A 23,601-nucleotide genomic window follows, 5' to 3' on the forward strand; every position below is an offset into this window, starting at 1 on the left:
TACATGACTATAGTTGCATTATTCTTTGATTATGATGCAACTGTTGGTTCATTCTGTGCATCACAGCCACCATTTGTCATTGGTATTAGAGAATAGTAGCATCTGAAGGGAAACATTCATGTATCAGGGATGTTGTAGGCAAAGGGACACTGAGATGATCATCTCAGCTGTTTCCTCACTAGGTGAGGCAGAATCTGTGAATAATGCACCCACTGCAAGCAGGGTCCCAGGGAACATACCTGCTGTCCTGGTCAGGGAAGCCTATGTAGAGGCCAATGTCTTCTCTCTCATAAATGTAGCAAGTGGGGTGGCTATTGCAAAAGAAGGGAATATTGTGATGGCAGGGAGTTTGAGCGTCAGTCAACAAATATGTTTATTACCTCAGGCGTATATGACATTTCTTTTAGAAATCTCGTGTAGATAATAATCTGAATGGGTAATGACCAAGGCCCACAGTCAGAGGTTATGTTTAACAAAACAAAATTATATCCCTAATGACATTTCTTTCTTTGTAACTTGTCCATTTTTGTCCTAAAATTGAACTATTAGGGAGAAAAACTTAATTGAGGTTTCTTTCTATAGTACCAGGAATATGATTACTGTCGATTTAAAGTTGCTAGTGAGTGTGTCGAAGAAGAGAAAGGAAAACATCAGACCTCCCTATAATACTATCCTTGGTCCTCTTGAGCATACAGGGGTCTTCCTTAGCTCAAGGCCAAGAGACATTACTGCTAAAAGCACACTTACCCCACTCCCCCTCAAAAATAACCCACAGTCCTGTTTCATCTATACTGTTACCTTAAGTCACAGAACCTAAAGTGATAGAATGAAGTTCCCTAAAAAATATTTTTTCTTGCTGTTTCAATTGCTTTAAATTGTTCTACATCTGAGAAAAAACATTTAAATCAAATCTTAACAGAATTTGGGGGTAGAGGAATGTATTCTAAAATATACAAATGTGGACTTCCTTCAGAGATTGTCACACGCCATGCTGAAACTGCAGCTCTAGAGAGGAAGATGTCTGCTGGGACTGTGTAGCCACACTTGGGTTTCAGAAACTGGGTTTTCCACCATAACTGGCTGTGAATTTCTTTATACATATGTACATACATGGATATATATGTGTGTATTATATGTTTGCAGATGTATGTATATATGTGGTATGATTCAGATGTTATGTACAAAATTATATATAAATATACACTTAGATAAACACAAAATAGTACAATATCAAGATTATCAATGCTAATAGAGGTTGTCTATTTTGTCTCTTATTTTGAAGATGGGCAATGAGAAAATCCAGAAAATTTGACTTTACAAATCACCAGGTCTATGGATTTGCAGTCATGTGCTTTGTCTGATGTCCACATTGCTCTTTGTCATTTTGAATTATGGCAACATGCCACTTCTTTTCATGACTTTTATGAGACTTTTATGAAATTCATATATACAATTATGATGTTAGTTTTCTGGACCAAGTAAATATACCTGTTTGTTTTTTCTTCTTTATTGATTTCAGAGAGAGAGGAAGAAAGAGGGAGAGAGAGATAGAAACATCAATGAGAGAGAACATCAACTGGCTACCTCCTGCATGCCCCCATTGGGGATCGGGCCCACAATCTGGGCATGTGCCCTGACCAGGAATCGAACCAGTGACCTCTTGGTGCATGGGTCGACGCTCAACCACCGAGCTACACCTGCTGGGCTAAATACAACCATTTGACTCCTCTTTATCTTTCTCAATTTCTTCTGGGAAATTTTCTGGTAGTGCTATTAAGGAATGGACAGTGGCTACCTGAGAATATTGCTACTTTCCTTTTAAACAGACTTAGTGGAGGGTCTGTCCTCTTCACCTTTCTTCCTGGTGAGAGCGTCCAGCTGTGTCAGTGAGGCTGTCATCACCCAGATCTTCCAACAATTCTTATCGTTGGAATCACTTCACAATCCACCCAAGAAAAAAATGAAAACAATTGCTTCTTCACTTCTTCTCCTCCTTCTAACTGCTATTGTCTTATAATTACATCTCAACTTTAATCAAGCCTCCTGTTATATAATGTTTGGATCTACTAACTTTTATTAATTTGAATTTATCCCTTAAATATCTCAAATTATCTTCCTATATAAGGAAGCAAAGCTCAGTGTTATGAAACCATTTCTCATTATAACTGTGAATAGATTAGTAACCTTTATTTTCAAAAATGTGTTTCACTGCTTCTAAAAATAGTTAAGATCGCTGAACTCATATATTTGTTTCTTTGGTGCCAGTTTATGGCTAATTATTATATATTGGAAGTTGTTGGTTTATAGGAAAGTACCAATCCAAATTTTCCATAATAGTCTTTGGATGATACATAATGTAATTAAATTATTGCAAAAAAAAAAATTGGCCCTGGCTAGTTTGGCTCAGCGGTTAGAGCCTTGGTCCACAGACTGAAGAATTGTGGGTTTGGTATCCAGTCAAGGGCGTGAACTGGGGTTGCAGGCTCCATCCCCCACCCCAGGGTTGTGTGGGAGGCAGTCATTGTGTCTCTCTCACATCAATGTTTCTCTCTCTCCCTCCTCCCTTCTTTCCACTCTGTTTAAAAGTCAGTGGAAAAATATCCTCTGATAATAATTAACAAAAAAAAAAAAAAATTTTTGTTTTATTAGCTTTGCCTTTGTTCCTGAGTTACTTTTGCTGAGTTTCCTTGTGAAGAAATGAGAAGTAGGTAGACCCAGCAGAGAAATGGAGAGCTTATTTCATTTTTGTTCAGCTGAGCTAAATCTCCTTAGTGGACACCAATCTGTAGCTTTTTTCCTTTATTTCCATGCTCTTAGGCTGTCACACAGCACATATTGGTACTGAAACACCAGAGCATCGGCCAATGCATTTCCTGAAATTAAGAAATATGAGAAGGATCTTCTGAATATCTGAATATAACATGCTGGGTAGGAACAAATTTATTAAATTATTTTAAAAATTATAGGAACTTTTGAAATCAAAATAGAAATGTATTTACTCATGAGTCAGAAATTCAAAATCAACTCTGAAGAAAATAGATCAATGCAATTAGAAAGCAATTGTTCAAAGTGAAGAAAATAGGATAGCTAGAAGAAGAATTGGGGGGCAAGTATTTACATAGAAAGTCCTGGTCCTGCAAAGGGGTCATCTCTGTGCAATGCAAGAACTCAAAACTAGAGAAATACTGGAGTTATCGCAATACCAACCCAGCCTGGTCACAGGTCCCATCCCTACTGATGTCCATCAGGAAGCAATGCACCTGACCAGCTGTCCTGCCACCATGGTATAAGTCATCTGTACCATCATTACTGAATAATGCCTTGAATGCTCCTCGAACCACCTCAAAGGGGCAAGGGGAGTTGGATTGAGAGAATGTCATCAATGGTATTGTGCTACTTGTCTGTTTGTCGGTCTTGCTTTTAGACTCACATTTATCAGTGTAGGAGACCTCGGCCAGAGGCTCAGCTGCGGCAGTGTGCTGTCCACAAACATAAACTCAGTGCATCCAGCTGCCTGATAGGGGACTCTGCTAATTGGAGAAGTCTGCTCTGGTCCCCTGTCACCAGTTGGCAGACAGAACAGTCTGGGCCAAAGCTGATTTCCAGAGTCAGACATTCATTTATCTCAGTGATAACAGGGTGTGTGCAGAGAGAGGAAGCGAAGAAAGCAGAGGGCAGCTGCAGTTGAGGGGGGACAGCACCAAGGGCCCCGCATCAAGGACATGCTGCGTGGAGGGGCTTGGCAGTGCATTCCTCTCTTCAAAGTTTAATTAGTCACTAATTATAAACAACTCTCCTTTATTATGGATACGTTTGGCCAGTGCTGCAATTCTTTTAAGAAACAAGTTCTCATCTCAACCAAGTTCCAAATGCTAAGGTATCAATGTCAGAAACTGCAGTCAAGCACAACCTGTCCCCAAATCCCAGCCCCTTGAAACTCGATGGCTCATTAATAACTTAGAAAGGATGATGACACTGATACTATTTATAGGAACTTGCCAGGCAGATCTGCCAGCGTTAAAGAAATTAACATGGAGAAATTGTCAACTGGAAAACATTAGTGTTTATCAACAGATCAATCAAACTTCAACAACTGTAAACTGTGCTTGTAGCTAAGTGAAACGTATTGACGATGACAGCCACGTACCCACCGTGCTGGGGAGCCCTACAGCCCCACCTCAGCCCCAAATCACGCAGACTGTCCCCCTGACACTGCGCCATGATCCCACTGCCTGCTTCTGCCCCACGTCCAGCAATGCGTGGGTCATGGTCTTAGTTATGTATTAATTAGCTTTCATTGCCAGTTTGTAAAGTCTCAAGCAGGCTTAATTAAATATCAAGGTTAGTGGTTCCAGGAGCCAAATTCTAGATTTATGCATACTTTCTGAAAGAAAAAAAAAACAACTCTGTGATTTAAGGAGTTTTTCTTGGTCCTCTCATCCTTTTAAAGCCGAGCTTGACTCTCATTGTTGTATATTTAGAGATGGTTCTATTTTCATTTCTGGGCTACATCGGCGATGATGACATGGCTTCGGAACCTGAACAAAGCAGACGAGCTGTGATAGGCTGCCGGTGATGTCATCCCTGTCCTCTGATGCCCAGGAAAAGCACCAGGGACTGACTGTTTTCCTGACTTTTCTTTCTTTCCTTCTCTTGCTTCCTTTTTCTCTCCCCCCGAAATACGAAATCCCACTTTCACACGAACTGCGTTCGGAGTTTCATATCCTAGCAACGTTATCACTGAAGGTGGCCGGTGAGCCCCCCACACAGCCCGATGCTGCCTTGGCAAGATGCACAGTCCCAGCTCTCACGGAGGGGATTTTGTGCTGCGTCACACTGAATAGCACTGCTCTGTGATTTCTTGTCATTACAGAAACCCTTTCACGTGCTCCTTTCTGTAACCCAGATGATCAACACCTGTCAAATTCGGCGGCTCACACAATCCTCACCAGAGGAGCCTAACAGTGGTACCAGGGCTTGGATAGAAAAAAGAGAGAGAGGGAGAGACCAGGGCCAGGGCACCTAACTTCAAAATTAGGATAGCCCCACCTCATCCCACAGAATTCTGACGTTTTGTAAAGCCTCACCAACTGCCACCTTTTGTTCTTTTTATACCTCCATTCCTAACACTGCAGGACAGTGGCAAAGGGGTTTTTACTGCAATCAGGAGAAAGACTTGGGGACATCTGGAGTGGGGTGAAAGGAGGCTCTTGGTCCCTGTTTAGAGGGGTTTATTTCTTTGCTGAGTGTGTTTTTTTAAAGAGGGGTTTGTTTTTGTGCTCAATAAATAACAAATTCTGTATACTTTTGAAACAAGCAACAAAACACCAACCCTGCAGTTTAAGTGTTGACAGCCTGGGTGCACCCTGTGAGTCTCACGTTCTCATCCATGAGGTGGGACAATAAGACCTCTCACCAAGGAGAGGATGAGCGTTCCACGGACCACTGTGCCTAGACACACCGTGCATTCGAGGAGCAGAGCTAACATCTGGTCCTGCCAATTGCACATGCTCTGTAACACAGGTAGAGTTGACAAGGTGGAAGGTAAACACACTGGGGAAAAGGAGATTCCACAACGGCTGCACAATCTCCAGGGCAGGCCAGGGAATCTTAGCACACTGTCACGGTCCTTGGATCACCACCACTGGTTTGCACCCAGAAATGAAGTCTATGACACTGCCCTGGCTGGTGTTGCTCAATGGTTAGAGCGTCAGCCCATGCACCAAAGGGCCGTGGGTTCGAACCTGGTTTGCAGGTTCATCCCCAGCTCCGGTTGGGACACATGTGTGTGGCAACCAATCGATGGGTCTCTCTCACATTAATGCATCTCTCTTTCTCGCCTCCTTTCCACTCTCTCTAAAAATCAATGAAAAAAAATATGCTCAGGTGAGAATTTAAAAAAAATAATTCTACAGTGCTAGCATTTGATAGATGATGGAGGGGTAGCAAAATTAAATTCAAAACACAGTCCAAAATAAATTTTAAAAGTCAGATATGTTTTTACCTGATGTAAGAGTTCAGACAGTTTGGGGCAAAATCTCTTTCCATAGGATTTCTGGGCAAGCAATTTAGCAGGTCCAGCAGGTGCATTAAAAAGGAAAAGGAAACTTGCTGTTGTAAATGGATGTTTACAAAATATTGGATGTTTTGAAAATTAAAAAATAATTATCAGTCATGGACTTTTGACATCAAGACCTACAATCCAATTTTTTTTTTTTATCCTCACCCGAGGATATTTTTTTCCATTTTTTGTACAGATAGAGTGGGAGGGAGAGAGAGGAAGGAGAGAGAGAGAGAAACATCGACGTGAAGGGACACATCGAGTGGCTGCCACCCGCACGACCAACCAGGGCCGGGGACAAACTGCAACCAAAGTACGTGCCCTTAGCGGGAACCGAACCCAGGTCTCTCCGGACCGCAGGCCGACGCTCTAACCGCTGAGCCAAACTGGCCAGGGCTCCAATTTTAATATCAAAACATAAAGTTGTGAAAAGAGTACATGAAAATAATAGTTCAGCATGTAAATATGAGTTAAAGAGAGCAGTAGAACACATGTCAAGAGGCAGTGTATGACTGAATTGAACTGTCCATGTAATCATTATATAGAAATTCAAAAGAGCCCTGGCCAGTTTGGCTCAGCAGTTAGAGTGTCAGAGAGACCCGGGTTCGGTTCCCGCTAAGGGCACGTACCTTGGTTGCAGTTTGTCCCCGGCCCTGGTTGGGATGGTGTGGGTAGCAACCACTCAATGTGTCTCCCTTACATCGATGTTTCTCTCTCTCTCTCTCTTCCTCCCTCTCTCCCTCCTGCTTTATCTGCAAAAATGTCCTTGTGTGAGGACAACAAAGTATAAAAAGAAAGAAAGAAATTCAAAAGAGAAAGATTTTACCACTAAATAAAGTGGCCAGAAAGAAGTTTGATTACAGAAGAGCTCTCCACGGGGCCATGGAGAGCAGGTTTGTTGTGGATGAACAACAGGTTGAAGAGGCAGGTGTCCAGGATGGGAAGAAAGTGTGAGTGAAATCAGAGTGGAGGTGCAGCTATCTTCAGAACAGGAGGGAGAACATGATTCCTACAAAGGTGTGGTGGGGAACAAGACCGGAAACTCTGAGGTTCCAATGAGAGAGCCGGCCCTGGAATGTCAATCTGTGGATTGTGCATAACATGAAAGAGACAGGCAGACATTTGCTCTTTACCTCACCTGTATCTGTGCATCTGAAATGTTCTGAATGAGCAGGGCACACATGAGTCCTTTGCTCTCGGCCTCCTCCCATGTCTTTGAAGCTGTACATTGTCACCCACCTCCTTCCAGAGAGCAAGGCCTGGCCCAGGTGTCAGTAAAGACTTACCAATTAATCACGTTTTAACACTTTGATTTTCAATGTATGCTGGTTTCAAAGATTGCTATAATTTCTTCAGAACAAAAGACATTGTCTTGTATCTGTTTATTTCAGTCTCCCATATTGTTTTGATGTTATTTTAGAATGTGAAAAAGCTCACTCAATATATAGCTATTTAATGTGTGTATGATGATGAGACTAAGAATAAAGTTTTTCTTATATAATTGACTTGATTAAGAACGTCGGCATCATCATTTCTTTTAATCTGTACTCATGTTTTTTTCTGGTTAAACTTTGTTTTATTTTTATGTTTTTATTGATTTCAAAGAGAGAGGAAGGGAGAGAAAGACGATGTGAGAAACATCAATCAGCTGCCTCCCACACACACCCGAAATGGGGGTTGAGCCCGAAACCTGAGCATGTGCCCCAACTGGGAATCAAACTGGCACACTTTTGGTGCATAGGAAGATGTTCAACCAACTAAGCCACACCTACCAGGGTGGAGTTATTTTATTTTTTAAAAACAAAAGACTCAGGAAGAATCATTGACCTTCTTCCCCCAAACTACATAAAAGAATTTAAGATAGAAGGCCTGCCCAGTAAGAACTACCAACCATAGATAACCACATATGATATGATATGAACCTAGTTAAATTTTATTTAATATGCTAGTCCTAATATAAGCTCATGTTTCCCATTAAAGGAAAATAGAAAAGCCACGTATTATAGGTTGTAAAAAATCTACACTGCAACCCAGACAAGGATGGAAACATTAGCATCCAGAAAGGTATCACACAAATCATAAAGTAGGACATCTCCCTACCTTGTTTTCCTTTGGAAATTCTCTAATTCATTCTGAAGTCTTCCCTGTTTGCACCAATTCTCGGTTTTATTCTTTGTTGCTTTTTATTTTATTTAAGATTTATTTATCCAGCTCTGATCATTTCTCGCTACCAGTGAGGCATTTAAAACATTTGACTATATAAATGATCAAGACCATACCACTAAGGAGCAGCTCCAACAAATTGCAGATACAGTCTTAGTCTCAAGGGAGTGGTTGTCAACCCCCCAGATATATTCTTTTTGTAAATGATCATTCCTGCCACATTCGACAGCTAGTTTTGAATCAATATCTTCATTTCAGAATTAACTAAATATACTATTTGTGCTGACATAGTAAATGTTTTCAGGCAGAAAATTTCAATGTATTAGAGAAAAACTGCCATGATCTTGGGGACAGATAATATCTTCAAGTGACACTTGCTTCCCCTATCTCACCAGCAGATAGTCTCGGGCTTGACAAAGAGAGAACATTGCTACGTTAAAGCACTTGCAAACCACAAACCCACGTTGTTCTTCACATAAAGCTATGTCTGTGGCTGGAAGAGAGGTCTTTCTAGTTAATTAAGAGAATTACCCTTTTTTAAGCCCACCTTCAAAAGTAGCCATTTCACTAGTTATGAAAGGTTTACCTATTCCCTCCTTCTTTTTAAAATCTTTTCCTTCAAGCCTGGCTAGTGTGGCTCAGTGGTTGAGCATTGATGTATGCACCAAGAGGTCGCCGGTTTGATTCCGGGTCAGGGCACACGCTCAGGTTGTGGGCCTGATCCCCAGTGGGGGGTATGCAGGAAGCGGCCAATCAATGTTCTCTCTCATTGATGTTTCTATCTCTCTCTCCCTCTCCCTTCCTCTCTCTCTAAAATCAATAAAGAAAAAAAAAATTTTTTTAAATCTTCCTTCGATGCATGTTTATTGAGGGACTACTATGTAGCAGGCACTGTTAGACGCTGAGGCAATACTTGGTGAAGAAAACAAACTGATCTCTGTGCTCCTGCATTGTGTTGTGAGAGCAAAGTAGGTACAATGATATAGAGAAGATCAGGGAGGGAATACTGTGTCTGGGGGTCAGAGGTGATGAGGAGTTGACACTAAGTTTATGCATGAAGGTTGACAAGGAACCATTTCTGGGAAGAGCAAAGGGGAAGAGTGTCTGCAGATACTGTTTTCTGAGTTAGAAAAGAATTTAGCAAGTGTGTTCACAGGAAGTCCAAGAAGCTGCAGCAGGGTGAACATGGAGCAGAGAGGCATGAGACGGGGTTGGAAAGGAGCAAGGCAAGGACCCTGTAGACCAAAGCATGTAGCAAACATACAATTCAAATGGAAAGGAAAAATGCCTGATGATTTTAAGCAGGGATGCAAACTGCTCAGGCAACCATTTAAAAAGATGACTCTGATTGTTATACACTGAATGAATTAGAGAGGCTAAGAATGTAAACAGGGAGAATGGTTGGAAAACTTGCAAGAGTCTGGGTGAGAGATGCCAGTAGAAATACATGTATTTATTACGTTAATTTGAAATACACATATGCAGACACACGAGGACCTAAAGATGAACAGAGTTGGGTGATGAGAGAGAGAAATCAAATTGAACAGACAGCTGAATGATGGTAGCTTTTATGGATAAAGTTTGGGGGGAAATAATATGGGAAAAAGAAAAACTGAAAATGTCATTTGGTTCCTCTTAATTTATTCAAGTTGCAACATCAGGTAAGTATCGCTAGATACTAATATAAAACTAGATCTGATAAGAGTGGAACATTGTGGGAAAATGTGATAGGAGAAAAGGGTATGTATGAGTGAAGGGTAGTAAACTGGAGGACACTAGCAAGTCCTGTTTGTTCAGATTCCTCTGGGCATCCCTCCATCTTCTGATAAAAGATCTCCCTTCCTTACAGGTATAGGGAGGGCACTCACCTGAGAGTCTCATGACCTGCTTCAGGGTAGATGGGAGAGACCAGAGGTCATTCTTGCACCTGCTATTTCTCAAATTCCTTCAACTTAAAATATTCAGCATGCCAAGGTGCCATATTTTGGGGTAGCATATTTTGAGGTCCTGAACCTCATCAACGCCATTTATTAGTATGGCAATGAATGAGACCACCCAGGGATTATTGCAGAACAGAAGCACCCAGTACAAATACTGATGAAATTCTAATTTCCAAATGCTGGAGAACAGAAAGAGGCTGAGCAAAAGTAGCCAGGAAAGTGGAAAGAAATTAGAAGAGTGTCGTATCATACAAGTAAAAAAAAAAAAGCTTCGAGAAAATAAAAGTCATTTTGAGAGAATGGTCTGTCCAGTAACATACGATTAAGAAGTTACAATGTTACAATGGGCCCTGGCTGGTATGGCTCAGGTGGTTGGAGCTTTGTCTCATACACTGAAAGGCCATAGGTTCGATTCCTGGTCAGGGCACATACGCAGGTTATGGGTTTGATCCCCAGTCAGGTTGTGTGTGGGAGGCAACTCCTTGATGTTTCCCTCTCACATCAATGTTTCTCTCTTTCTCTCCCTCCTTCTCCCTTTTTTTCCCTGTAAACATCAATTTTAAAAAAGGTATAGTGCCCTGGCCGGTTTGGCTCAGCGGTTAGAGCGTCCGCCTGCGGTCCGGAGAGACCTGGGTTCGGTTCCCGCTAAGGACACGTACCTCGGTTGTAGTTTGTCCCCGGCCCTGGTTGGTCATGCGGGTGGCAGCCACTCGATGTGTCCCTTTCACATCGATGTTTCCCTCTCTTTCTCTTCCTCTCTCTCCCTTCCACTCTGTCTGTACAAAAAATGGAAAAATGTCCTCGGATGAGGATAAAAAAAAAAAAAAAGGTATAGCCCTGACCAGTCTGGCTCAGTTGGTGGAGTGTCATCCCATGCAACCGAAAGGTCGAGGGTTAAATTTCCAGTCAGGGCACATGCCTGGGTTGTGGGCTCCATCTCCTATAGGGAGTGTTCAGGAGGCAGCCCATCTATGTTTCTCTTTCACACTAATGTTTCTCTATCTCTCCTTCTCCCTTGTGCTCTCTGTAAAATCAATACAAATATAGTTTTAAAAAAAAGCTACAATGGACAGAGACCACCCTGATGTGTGGGTGGGGGCATAAGCCAGTTTGCAGTGACTTGAGGCCCAGGCTCATGTGTGATATTATACATCAGCATCATCTTAGCTTTAAAGTCAAACTGAAAAGTCCCCAAATATATGTCATTACTTTGCCTGTGGTTATAAAATGTCCCATACAATTGGTCCACTGGTTAACTCTGTGATGAAAATTTAAACTGGTTGCTTAATTGAACCTTTCAGCCATTCCTACTTGATAATTTCTTTGTGTGTCTAAATATATACTCGAACACCGACTGGGGCAGATGTACACACCAAACAAGCAAACAGAAACCATTCAGTGAAGAGGAACAAAACATCCTGCTCCTGAATGGGGAAGAAAGATTTGTATTTATTTATTTTTATTTTTTTGTCATTCAGCTTTTTGAACTTGGTTGCTCAGATTCAGCAGATAACTGTCAAAGTGTCCACGAGTCACCCTGTGCAGTCTCAGTGTGAAGCTGACCATTCTAAAATGTACAGAATTTGAACTCCCAAGGAGTTTTCATGCCCTCACATCATCAGACTTAAAACACCCCAACGACTAGAGATTTACCTTTGTCTGCTCAACCTCTCGCTATGTCAGTGAATCTTCTCCTTCAACAAAACAGGCAGGATTCTGAAAGTTGGATAAATGCAGGCCATGTGCATTTGGAACATTTGAAACATAAAAGCAATTAAATGCCCCCAACACGCACACAACCACACATACAACACATCACCCCCTAAGACAAGCCATCCAGCTTCTAATAAAAAAGCTTGCCAATATGCAAGCTATGAAAGCAATGCACATTATCTGCATAAAAGCCTCCTTTTGACGAGAAAATGACTATTAATGAGAACATGTTCATTTCTGGCATCAGGCTTGAAGAGACACAGGTCATAAATCTCTTTGATCTTCTTGCTAAAGCTAGAGTCAAGCAAAGAAGCAAGTTCATTCATTTTTTAAAAATATGCTTTTGATTGAAATGATTCCATTTAGTTACAAGTAATTTATCATGTTTTTCTTTCCCTTCCCAGGTTTGGGTTTGTTTTCCATTCTCAACGACGTCATCTCAGTTCACTCTCGGCTCCGGTCCCGGCTAGGGCTAGTTGTTACTTCAGGGCTCCTTATTTGATGGGGGACAGGCAAAACTTCCGAGAGAAATGTGTGTATGGGGGGTGTTGTTTGGGGTGGGGGGGTGAGAAACAACAATAAGAATTCATAAATTTTGAACAAAAAATGTCTCTCGCGGCTCAGCCTGCAAACCTCCCCGGTTTGCCTTAGATGTGCCAACACTGCCCCCTCTTGCTCGTGCGCAGCCTACAAGGAAACCTGGATTGCAGCGCGCAGCTTACAGAGCCAGCCTCTTCCACGCTCCTCGCAAGTCACCAGAAGTCAGACCCCAGACTTCTTCTAAGGTTCTTTTCCAATTGAATGTATTCACTTCTTCTTCTTCTTCTTCTTCTTCTTTTTTTTATTAAATGTGTTTCCTTCCGTATTTCTGTTCCTTGCCTCCCTGGGTACTTGTTCATGTCTTAATACAAAGCACCTCGAAGGAGCGAGCCCCTCACTAGCTAAATCCCTTTGGAGATGTAATGCAAGCAGTCTGGCAGCGGATTCGGTGTCTCTCCTTCCTGTAAGGAGGCCTAATTCTATTCCCTTTACCCTGTGAGGATGCATTTATGGACTGCCATCCTGGATGCAAGGTGAAATCAGGAGTCCTTTAGTGAGCATCTCAACCAAGCTTCCTTGTTCTCCAGGCCCTGAGCTTCCTCAATGAGAAGGATGGATGCCAGAGGTTCATTGTGCAAAGTCTGAGCAGTGTCTGCATGCTCTTCACTACACAGAGAAGGCAAGGAATTACCAGACACTCTCATCTGTGACCTCTCATGAGTCTCCAACAAACAAAATTTAAAGGAAGAATTTTTCTCTCCATTTCTAAAAATTTCTGAGACAATAGGAGATATTAAAGCTGAAGCCACTGATTGACACAGTTAGTTACCCTCTTATTCCCCTGCTTAGCATTTTGATTTCGGTCACATGAGTTAGAATCACTAGACAGAAAAAAAGGATGAAAAACAAAATGCTCATTTGAGCCCTGGCCAGTTTGGCTCAGCGGTTAGAGCGTCGGCCTGCGGTCTGGAGAGACCCGGGTTCGGTTCCCGCTAAGGGCTCGTACTTCGGTTGCAGTTTGTCCCTGGCCCTGGTTGGGTCGTGTGGGTGGCAGCCACTCGATGTGTCCCTTCACGTCGATGTTTCTCTCTCTCTCTCCTTCCTCTCTCTCCCTCCCACTCTATCTGTACAAAAAATGGAAAAAATATCCTCGGGTGAGGATAAAAAAAAAAAAGTGCTCATTTGAGTGATAGAGTCTTAATTTTTTGCATGCCAGATTAGGGGCTCTCACTCTCACCCATGGGTTGCAAGGTATTCTTTTGGCACTTGTAAATATACTATTCCAAGAGCGACTAGCATGAGACTAAGAAAAGTAAAGCCTATAACAACTGCTGCCTTCTAGGCCAAATATGTGGTTTTGGGTAGGAAAGGGATTATGGGAAAAGTCACTACCTGCCCCACCCATATGATGTTTGGGTGAACAAAGATATTAAGCAGGTCCCATCTCTGTTTCTTCTGATTAATTATTGCAGCTGTCTAAAACACCGAGTAGAGAAGTAATCTGATACCTTGACTGAGCTAAAGTTCTTGGATACATTGATGGTGCATGCTTTAAAAGTGAAGAATAAAGAAGGTCAGTGTCCATGATGGTGACTTGGCATTTTTCCTTAGGATGTCAGCATGTGACCTGGAAGACTGTGCTTCATATAGCACATGTAGAGTAGATTGGCTCATTTGTCAAGCAGAGTACAAAGGAGATAGGTCTTTGAGACATAGGACTGGCCACTTCACGGGGGAGAGAGGTGGAGCAAATTTGAATTCATTAAAACCTGAAGAAAGAGAAATAGACCTTTGGGTTCCTTACGAGCCAAGAAATAGCAAGAAGGTACACAAAAGCATCACTAAATGAAAGATGGTTGGAGAAAGGATAGGAGGAGGGGGAGGCAGGTGTTCAAGGCTTTAGAATGTAACATTGAGAAGCACATTTTCAATATTTCCCTTCCCATTTACTATCAACTTGCTCTCTTTTCACTCGCTGTCATTCTCATACTTCAGCATCCAGTGGTTCTCTTCTTTTCATAGATCTCAATGTCTTCTTGTGGGAACCTCTCATATTCGCCATCCAACTGAGAAATTTTGCTACTGTCCTTGTCCAAATATACCAGTTTCACCTCTCGGCATTTGGAAATGGCAAGGGAAGAGAAAAACAATTTCATCAAATGCCCACTACATTTTCTTGCCTGACTCCGTACTATAGACTTTTAGAACCGGAAGTGCCAACATTGTAGCTGAACCGACATTATCAGTTTCTGTTTGCTAGCTGCAATGCAACAGCTATGGAACATGAAGTCAGAAGGTGGATATTCAAATCCTGTGATTCTGTTGCATGCCATCTGCGTGACCTTGGCCAAGTCACTTCACCTCTTTGAGTCTAGTTTCCTATTCTATAAAATGAGGAGAATAATTCCTGCCTTGCCAACTTCACAATGTTGCTGTGAAGATCAAATGAGGTACTATATGTGAAAGTTCTTTGAAACACTACAAAACACCACACAGATGCAAGCTATTGTTACAAAGCTGAATCCCGTTGGGTCCCTGTGGTTTTTGAGCCATACATGCGCATGCTGGGTCTGGTCTATCATTATTTCTAAATATGGCTGGTCTGTTGGCTTCTGAAGTATCCACATGAAATATAGTCTGTGTATTTGCTTGAAGCCTCTGCCCATGTCCTCAGATAATGGGCCATTACGTGATACATTCAAAACCAGCAGAACCAGCATTTCTGACCTTGTACCTGTGACCTGTAGAAGTACTATTATATCTCAGAGATAAACGTACCTGAACTGCAAGGTGCTTAAGAGATATATTTAGTGCCTAGGCATTTCATTTGTCACTGAGCAATTTTACAGTGTCTGATATAAGCTGGAGATTTTATGATCTATAATCAAAGGCTTTTGCAGACACCTCTCCTTAATTTGGATTTGTGACTATTAAAAAAAAAATGGGACTTTCATCTTTGGATCCATTTCACTTACTTGAGTGAAACAGCCATGAGTGCTTTTAAGTGCAAGTCACTTAAAATTTCTGACTGTCCTTAGTAACACAGGAACTCTTGACACAAACTTGTGTTATTGACTTAGGGAAAAAAAATCCTATTTCTTGACCCTTTGATCACCCTGGAACCTTCCTTGCACCAGGCTGTTTTCACTCTGTTAGACCCAATGTGCTGAGGGCATAATGGGTAAGGGCTGAAGGGGGTATTTCTCTTGTTGTAATTATATACAGAGCCTCTATGATTGAAAGATCCATGGTATAACAAAAATAGAATCTCAGGGTATTAAGAGTCAAGAACTTTCAAAGCATGCTTTTAAAGCGTCCCATTTTACTTATGTAAAAGCTGACCCTCAGATAAATTTAAAGGTATACCAAAAGTCAGCCTTCTATGATTGGCAAAATAAGCTCTAGAATCAATGCCTGGTTAAAGTATCCTTTCTACAGCACAAGAGACAGCCTTTCTATAAAATGAGTAAATATCCATCTCTGAATTTTTTACAAATTCCTACAGGTAGTTTAAAGCATGGGATTTTGTATATGGCATACGTCACCTTTTCTTGTCCTACTGAAAATGTCAAGAAGTGATGAAGAAGCATTTCTTCCTACTGCAAAGCTGTGTGCAGAAGTTACATCCACACCAGGGCTTTACTGCCTGCTTAAGACCCATTGGGTGGAGAGTGCATGCATAGACAAACAGAAAAACCAACAGACCTCAATTACAGGGGCCATTCTACCTTCTCTCTCGGAGTGTATTCCTTTCGTTGAGCTACAGTGTACGACCTTGTGAAGTAATTCATTTCGTGTCTGTCTCCCAGCTTTCTAGGACTCTGCTGCGTGTTCTGAACCTTGCAAGGGCCTAGAAATTTTCTTTAGGCTGGGCCTTAGTGACAGGACCACTCCTCCCCTCTGTCATCCTATCTCTAGTAGCTTCAGACTTCCTTTGTTGGTTATAAATCTGTGCTCTCGTGGCTTCCTGCCTCAAGAGAGGGTGGGAAGGGGGTATTTCAGTCATCAACAGGCGTGTCCTCCATCCACCCTCATGCAATGTGGAAGGGCACTACACCAGTGTGAAAATACTAGATGAGGGCTATTGGGGCCACCATGGAGTCTGGCTGCCACAACTAACAAGGTAAAACGATATATTGAGAGAGAATGATCGATTTCAAAAATATTTAAGGAGTGTTTTTCAGACATCTGAAAAATATTTCCTGGTTTGAACACAGGTAGATTTGCTTCATATTATACAGTCTGCACCATATTATGTCCTCAAGTCCAGCGGCTACATAACTGGGTTCAGGCTGCCCCTGGATTTTGTCTGAAGACATTTTGGATATGGGAAAAGATGACAGAAAGAGGAAGAGAAAAATGGCAGGCACATCAAGATCAGTCCTACACAGGAGTGAGCCCTGCAGAGCAGCCATGGAAACCCTACTGCTAGATGGTGTCACAGCAGGTAAACACCTCCAGGCCTTTATATTGTACTTCCTGGGCCACGTTTCATCCACCAACACCTGTGTCTGTGCTGGCCTGTCATTGTGGCTTGTGGGATGCCCTGGTCTTGCCTGAGCAGTGATCAGCCTGGACCACACCCACGTCAACAGTCTACGGGGCTGTTTTCTAACAGCCTTTCCATTCCCTCTGCATCGTAAGTGTCACTGTGCTCCCTGGATCTTAATAATTCTTCTCTTAACATTTATTAGACAAATCCGGGGAGAGACTGGCTGGCTCCATGATGACTCAGAAGTCAAGCTCTATTTCCAGGCTTTCTAAATTTTATTTTATCAGCAACAGCATCTGAATTACTTGGACCCAAAGGAAGTTTTCCCTTTGGCTCAGGCTCAAAATGGAGTCATGAGCCTGACTATGACCAAGTTATGGTGTGATGATGCCAACCCTCAGAGAGGGGATGCCTCTCCTCTAAAGGGGATCAAGGAAAATGAAATTAAAATGAGATTTGGCACGGTATCCCGCACACCTGAGCAACTGATAAGCATTTTTCATGGGAAACGGAACACAGTGGAAGGTGGGCTGCAAGAACAAAAGAGAAACTCTTCAGGTGACCAGATTCTTTTAGAGGTATTTGGGAAGGTGAATTGTTTAGAAGATTATCTTCCTGAGTATCCTTAGGTCCAAGATGATTGGAAAAAATAGCAGAACACAAGAGAGGAGTTATAAAGACGTATGTCGGAACACATACTGCAACTGGCTTCATGTAAGTGGAGGTTCTACAAAGGATCTCCCTGCAGGACTGGACTGATTCAGACGGACTCAGTTCTGCCTTCCCACTTGCTTTATAGTGCCAGGCTCCTCCTCCGATTGGACTCCACCATGAGGTCACGTTTGCTGCTGCAGTTCCATGCCTCACGTGTACACACCAACCACCAACTTCAAGGACATAAAGAGAACTCCTCCCCCAAGTATCTCTAGTTAGAGTCCAGAAACCGACTTTATTAGATCGCTTAAAACAAATGCTTAATAAGTGCAGTAGCTAGGAAAATAGAACATATTGATTGAACCAGGTTTTTGAACTGGGGATGATGTGGGGTCAGAGTTCTTTAACAAACAGATGGCATTAAAAAGTGGACAAAGGACTGAACAGATACTTCTCCAAACAGGACATACAAATGGCCAGGAGACATATGAAAAAATACTCAATGTCACTAATCATCAGAGAGATGCCAACCATAAGATATCACCTCACAACAGCCAGAATGGCTGCCGTCAATAAATCAATAAACAAGTGCTGGTGAGGATGCGGAGAAAAGGAAACCCTGGTGCATGTTGGTGGGGATGCAGTCTGGTGTAGCCACTGTGGAAAACAGTATGGAGTTTCCTAAAAAAATTAAAAATGACCTAGGGATCCTGCTTCCAGGAATATATTTTAAGAATCCCAAAATAAGGGTCAGAAACAATATATGAATCCTTATGTTCATAGCAGCATTATTTATAATATCCGAGATCTGGAAATAGCCCAAGTGCCCTTCAGTAGATGAGTGAATAAAAAGGCTGTGGTACAGTTATACAATGGAATACTACGTGGTCATAAAAAAGGAAACCTTCCCGTTTGTGGCAGCATGGAAGGACCTGGGGATTATCATGCTAAGTAAAATAGCCAGTCTGAGAAAGACAAATACCGTAAGATTTCACTTATGTGTGCAATCTAATGAATCAAATAAACTGATGAATAAAAATGGAACCAAAGGCATGGATACATGGAACACATTGACAGCTGTCAGATGGGAGAGGGGAGGGAGGACTGGATGAAAGAAGGTGAAGGGATTAGCCAAAGAGCATATATGCGTAACTCACAGACACAGACAACAGAGTGGTGATGGCCAGAGGGAAGTTGGGGCAGGGTGGAGGTAAGCAAAGAGTGGAAATAGGGACATCTTCAATAGTGTCAACAATAAAATAAAGTTAAACAAACAAACAAACAAAAAAACACATTGCAAAAGGAGGGGTAGAAACCCCAATTAAAGTTTGGTCTATTTTCAGCAGAGGTGATTTGGGTTACTGGGGGAGGCAGTGGATTCTGGGTAGGCAGTCAATAATATCTAATCTTACCTCTGTTGTTATTAGTGCACATGATAATAAAATAAAAATGAATAACAAATAACTTGTTTAGGAGGAAAGCGTGATGCCTATATTAAGATTTAAAATGTTTATGCATTTTGCCACAATTCTACTCCTAGCTATCTACCCTGCAGAAATGCAAGTGTGCAGACATTTAACTTCAAAACTACTTCTCTCCATTTTTTTTTTTTTTTTTTTGAGGAGAATCCTGAGGGTTAGTGAAGTGATTTCCCAAGGCCACACAGCAGACAAAGTAAGTAAGGTTTGACCCCAGGTGTGTCCTATATAACCACCTTCCTCCTCCAACAATCATTTTTAATTATATCATGTGGCTTCTTGAACTTGACTTTTCTGACTCTCTTTTCCTATTTTGAATAAAGTAATGGCATTACATACTGTACTTCTATTTTCTCTACAACAAAAAGTGTTCATTTTTTTTTTTTTGCTTGAAAAACTATACATTTTATCACTTCCTGGTCTGGTATAATTACCAATGTTTTTTTGTGTTCACTAAACTCTGCAATTAACACATCCAGGAGACAATTTTAAAAGGAATTTGAAATTAAGAGTTTGCCTGCAATTCATTTATTGATACATTCATTTACCTATTTGCAAATGTTTATTGAGTGACTGTTATTTGCCAAACAGTATTCTTCTATCTCCCCATGTCCTGGTGCTTGAGGATAGAAGGGGTGGACTGAAAAGCATGATCACCAAAGACATGATGCCAAGGGGGGTGGGACCCTTTTCCTCAGCCCCGGTACATTATTACAGGGACTGGGCCGCATGCCTACACCCACCAAGAAGAGGAGAGTGCCAACTATATTCTTAGTAGTGGGATGGAAGCCTTACTACAAGAGTGATCTGTGGACCAACATCCCTGGCACCCTGGGAGGGGCTCCCAAATCAGAGTTCATTTTAAACAATATCTCAGTTGATTCATGTGCACATTAATGTTGGATAAGCACCAAAATTAATTATTTTTATAAGTAATATAGAAAAAAAAATTATCTATATACTTACTCCTATGTTTTAACCTAATTGTATTACAATTGAATTAATTCTCAACAATGTATTTCTCATTTGGGGGAAAATTGAGCTGTTGTTTCTTTTATGAACATCCAAGATTTCTTCATTCATTCTAATTTATCTTTCAAAATATTTAAGCACGCCTTTCTTACAAAATATATAAGAATTGGGGGGAGCCCTGGCCAATTTGGCTCAGGAGTTAGAGCGTCAGTCACCCTGCGGTCCAGAGAGACCCGAGTTCAGTTCCTGCTGAGGGCACCTACCTTGGTTGCAGTTTGTCCCTGGCCCTGGCTGGGGTCATGTGGGAGGCAGCCACCCAATGTGTCTCTTTCACATGGATATTTCTCTCTCTCTCTCTCTCTCCCTCTCTTTCCCTCCTACTCTATCTGAACAAAAAATAGAAAAATGTCCTCTGGTAAGAATTTTTTAAAAAAAGAATTGGGGGGAAATGGCCCTAGGGAACACGTATAGCATCTTAGATAGCATGAGCAACTTCACCAGACAGAAGTGTGGGAAACTACTGCAGAGCTATCAAAAGTGCCAGCTATTACGATGTCCAGGAATGTTACCCATCATTTCGTATTTAAGGAACACTTTCTTCTGGCTTATATGTGCTAAGTAAAGCAGCCTCTTCTAGACCTTCATAATGAAGCTTTTGATAGTTACATATTCTGGAATACAGCTGGTTAAATAAAATATTTATTTTATCTTTCAAAATACAGTCTGGAAATGTACCCAATGCCCATTGGGAAGTATCAAAGAAGATAAACTATTGGGAAGGGAAGATTTTGCCTCCTTCTTTTCTCTGGTCTATACACTTTACAAAGCTCTCTTTCCCTTTCCCTTTCCCTTTGGGAGCATTTTAAGAAGATAAATACAAATTTATCATTTTTAGCTCAAATGAATGTTTTCAAAATAAGTTGTGGTTCTTTCTGCCAGTGGTAGGCACCCCTGTGTTCATTAGTAAAATTCTGCCAAACCCTCAGTCCTCATGGGCACCTTTGCACTCTAATTGCCAAAAAGGAAAGGAAAAAAAGCCTCACATTAAGTATGAGGTACCCAAGGGATAGAAAAGCAAAGGATATGCACATGAACAGTGACATTTTTCAAAGGAGAAACATAATTTTCTGGAGCAATGATAAGTGAATGGATTTTTCTACAGATATTCTCTCTAAGCATTAATGACATCACTGCCCTGGATAGAAACTTTCACACATGGGACCTCAAAATAGTCCTGAGTGCTGACACCTAGATATCAACCCTAAGATCAGACCCAGGCAATTATGCAGGGTGACCTTGCAGGTTGCATCCTCCACAGCTCCACTGCACAGCCCCAGGAAGCACCATTCACATGGACCCTGATATGACTGACACCTCCAGGTTGTGCAGCACGGCCACCTAGCACCTAAGGTCCCTGCTCAGCAAGTCCCATCGTTCATCAAAAAATCATTAGCACCTCAACCCGACATTCCTCCTCCTACCACCCTCCCATCCTCACCAAAAGTAGCTCTAAACTGGGTGAAATGATACAGAATGTCACAGTGTAACTCTTTCACCCATTTCTTCTTTTCCTCAATGACACCTAGAGTGTACTTCCAATTTGTAACTAAGTTGTCTCTCCTCTAGGACATGCAAAGAAAGTAACACTTGAAAACTTGCTCTTATTTGTTTTTGAAGTTCAATAAAAATAGTGGAATAGCCAGTGAATAAAAAAGATTCATCTAGTAAACAACAATGCAAGTCACCTGGGCTTTCCACATACCTCGACCAACGGCTTATGTTTGCAACGAGACTGTCTTGCCCGTTATAAATCTCACCTGGAACTTCTTGTAGTGTTTGGAGGACTCTGCTAATACCTGCCACAGCAGTAACAAAACTGTGTATCAAAGTATCTCCTTACTCTACTGTAACTGGGGGGCACTCAATTCATTCTGTTAGTATATTACTTTCATTTTTATAAAAGTTGTATTGATTTAAATATCTCATTAATGTGCATGTAGCCACTTACTCCCCTTTCAATAAGCAATGGGAACAGATAATTATGTTTGATGGACAAATAAGTGAATAAACGACTGAGTAAACGTGGCAGTGAAACATTTTTCTAGGAATTTTCGGAGCAGGTGTGTATTGAAGGGGAATTTAAAGTCTATTCTCATTCATTGAGGAGTTGAACATTTAGCTGAGGTTTCAAAACCATGCCCAGTTAAATTAAGGCCTAAACCTATGCCAAGGTCCAAATAGATAACAGACAGTAGACATAATGATGCTATAAAATTCAAGGTGGGGATGTTAACCAATGGACACAGACAGCAGTGTGATGAAAGCAAGGGGGTGGGTGTCGGGAGGAGGGGGTCAAAGGGTGGAAAAAAGGAGGGATATCTGTAATATTTTCAATAGTAAAGATACAGTTTTAAAATATACTGAATTGTATACTTTAAAGGGTAAATCTTATGGTATATTGTTATTTTAATAAAGCTGTTAATAGTAAGAACATGAATGGGGGGGCTGTGATTGGTCAATAAGTTTCCCCCAGGAAGTGAAGTTTCAGTAATCCTTCGATGAATGTGTATAATTTGCTGTAAACCAAATTAATGTATATATGCCCATTTCTAAAATTGGAAGATCACAATGGGTGAGGAATGTTCCTTAATTCAGGGATCAAGAGACCCAGGGATTTTATATGTGACCATAATGTGTACCAACATGAGCACAATATTTGCTATCTAAAGCTAAGACGTAAAACAACACCAAAAGCAAATTAAACTTTTACCACCTCTCCTTGCTTTGATTTAGGAGACATGATAGAAAGTTTGGTGGCAATTCATACTGAATATAACAGCCTTTCCAGGCAGCTTTAAATATGTAATCTAATTAACAGAAAAAAACTCAGAAATGGTGTCAGGACCAAGGAAGATGGCAGTGCTCTTGATCAGTATCCCTCTTAAAATTGGCATAGTCAGTAGGCACATATGTTGTGGTCAGCTTAACATTCTTAAATGTAGCATGGTATAAAATAAATGCACCTTATTCTAATCCACCTGTCTCTCTTCAACCCATTTGAGACCTACCCTCAATCCAATGGTCTGATTGGAAAAAGAAACAAATAAAGAACTTGATTTGAGCATATGCGTTTCTCTAAAACAGTGGCTTTGAAGACTCTGTGTGTTGCCCAGGCAATACAGAAAGTATCTAAATACCCAGAATTCTAATAAAATTAAATTGCACACTGTTGTGTGTGTGTGTGTGTGTGTGTGTGTGTGTGTGTGTCTTTTTTTAAAAGTCCTGTCTCTTTAACAATAGTGCTTTAGTAATGATTTAATGATGGGTTCTGATGGTTAGGGGCTGCCTTTCTCCCTTCACAGTATGAATAAAGCAACAGGGTGTCTGTGACATGCAGACTTATAAATCTCAAGACAACAAGGGTCATTTGGGTTTCTCATTGCTCAGAAAGCACCATTTATATTTTCCCTATGTTTTATTTATTTGTCTGAATGTCTCATTGCGCTTTCTTCTATTTCCTTTACTTTTGAGGGCATTGACCCATCTCTTTCTTAAGAGCATAAAGAATGAGAATAGAGATTAAAAAAT

The 23,601-nt window shown here is 41.3% G+C and overlaps 1 non-coding gene across 1 annotated transcript; it reads right to left on the reverse strand.

The window, feature by feature from the left end:
- Positions 1-19,647: 19,647 nt before the first annotated feature.
- LOC118619448 lies at positions 19,648-19,797 on the reverse strand. Its single transcript, XR_004957223.1, has one exon. It is a non-coding gene; the product is annotated as a small nucleolar RNA SNORA57 (small nucleolar RNA).
- Between the last annotated feature and the right edge of the window lie 3,804 nt (positions 19,798-23,601).

The sequence above is a fragment of the Molossus molossus genome, unplaced genomic scaffold (genome assembly GCF_014108415.1).
Source record: "Molossus molossus isolate mMolMol1 unplaced genomic scaffold, mMolMol1.p scaffold_m16_p_6, whole genome shotgun sequence".
Taxonomy (NCBI): Eukaryota; Metazoa; Chordata; class Mammalia; order Chiroptera; family Molossidae; genus Molossus; species Molossus molossus.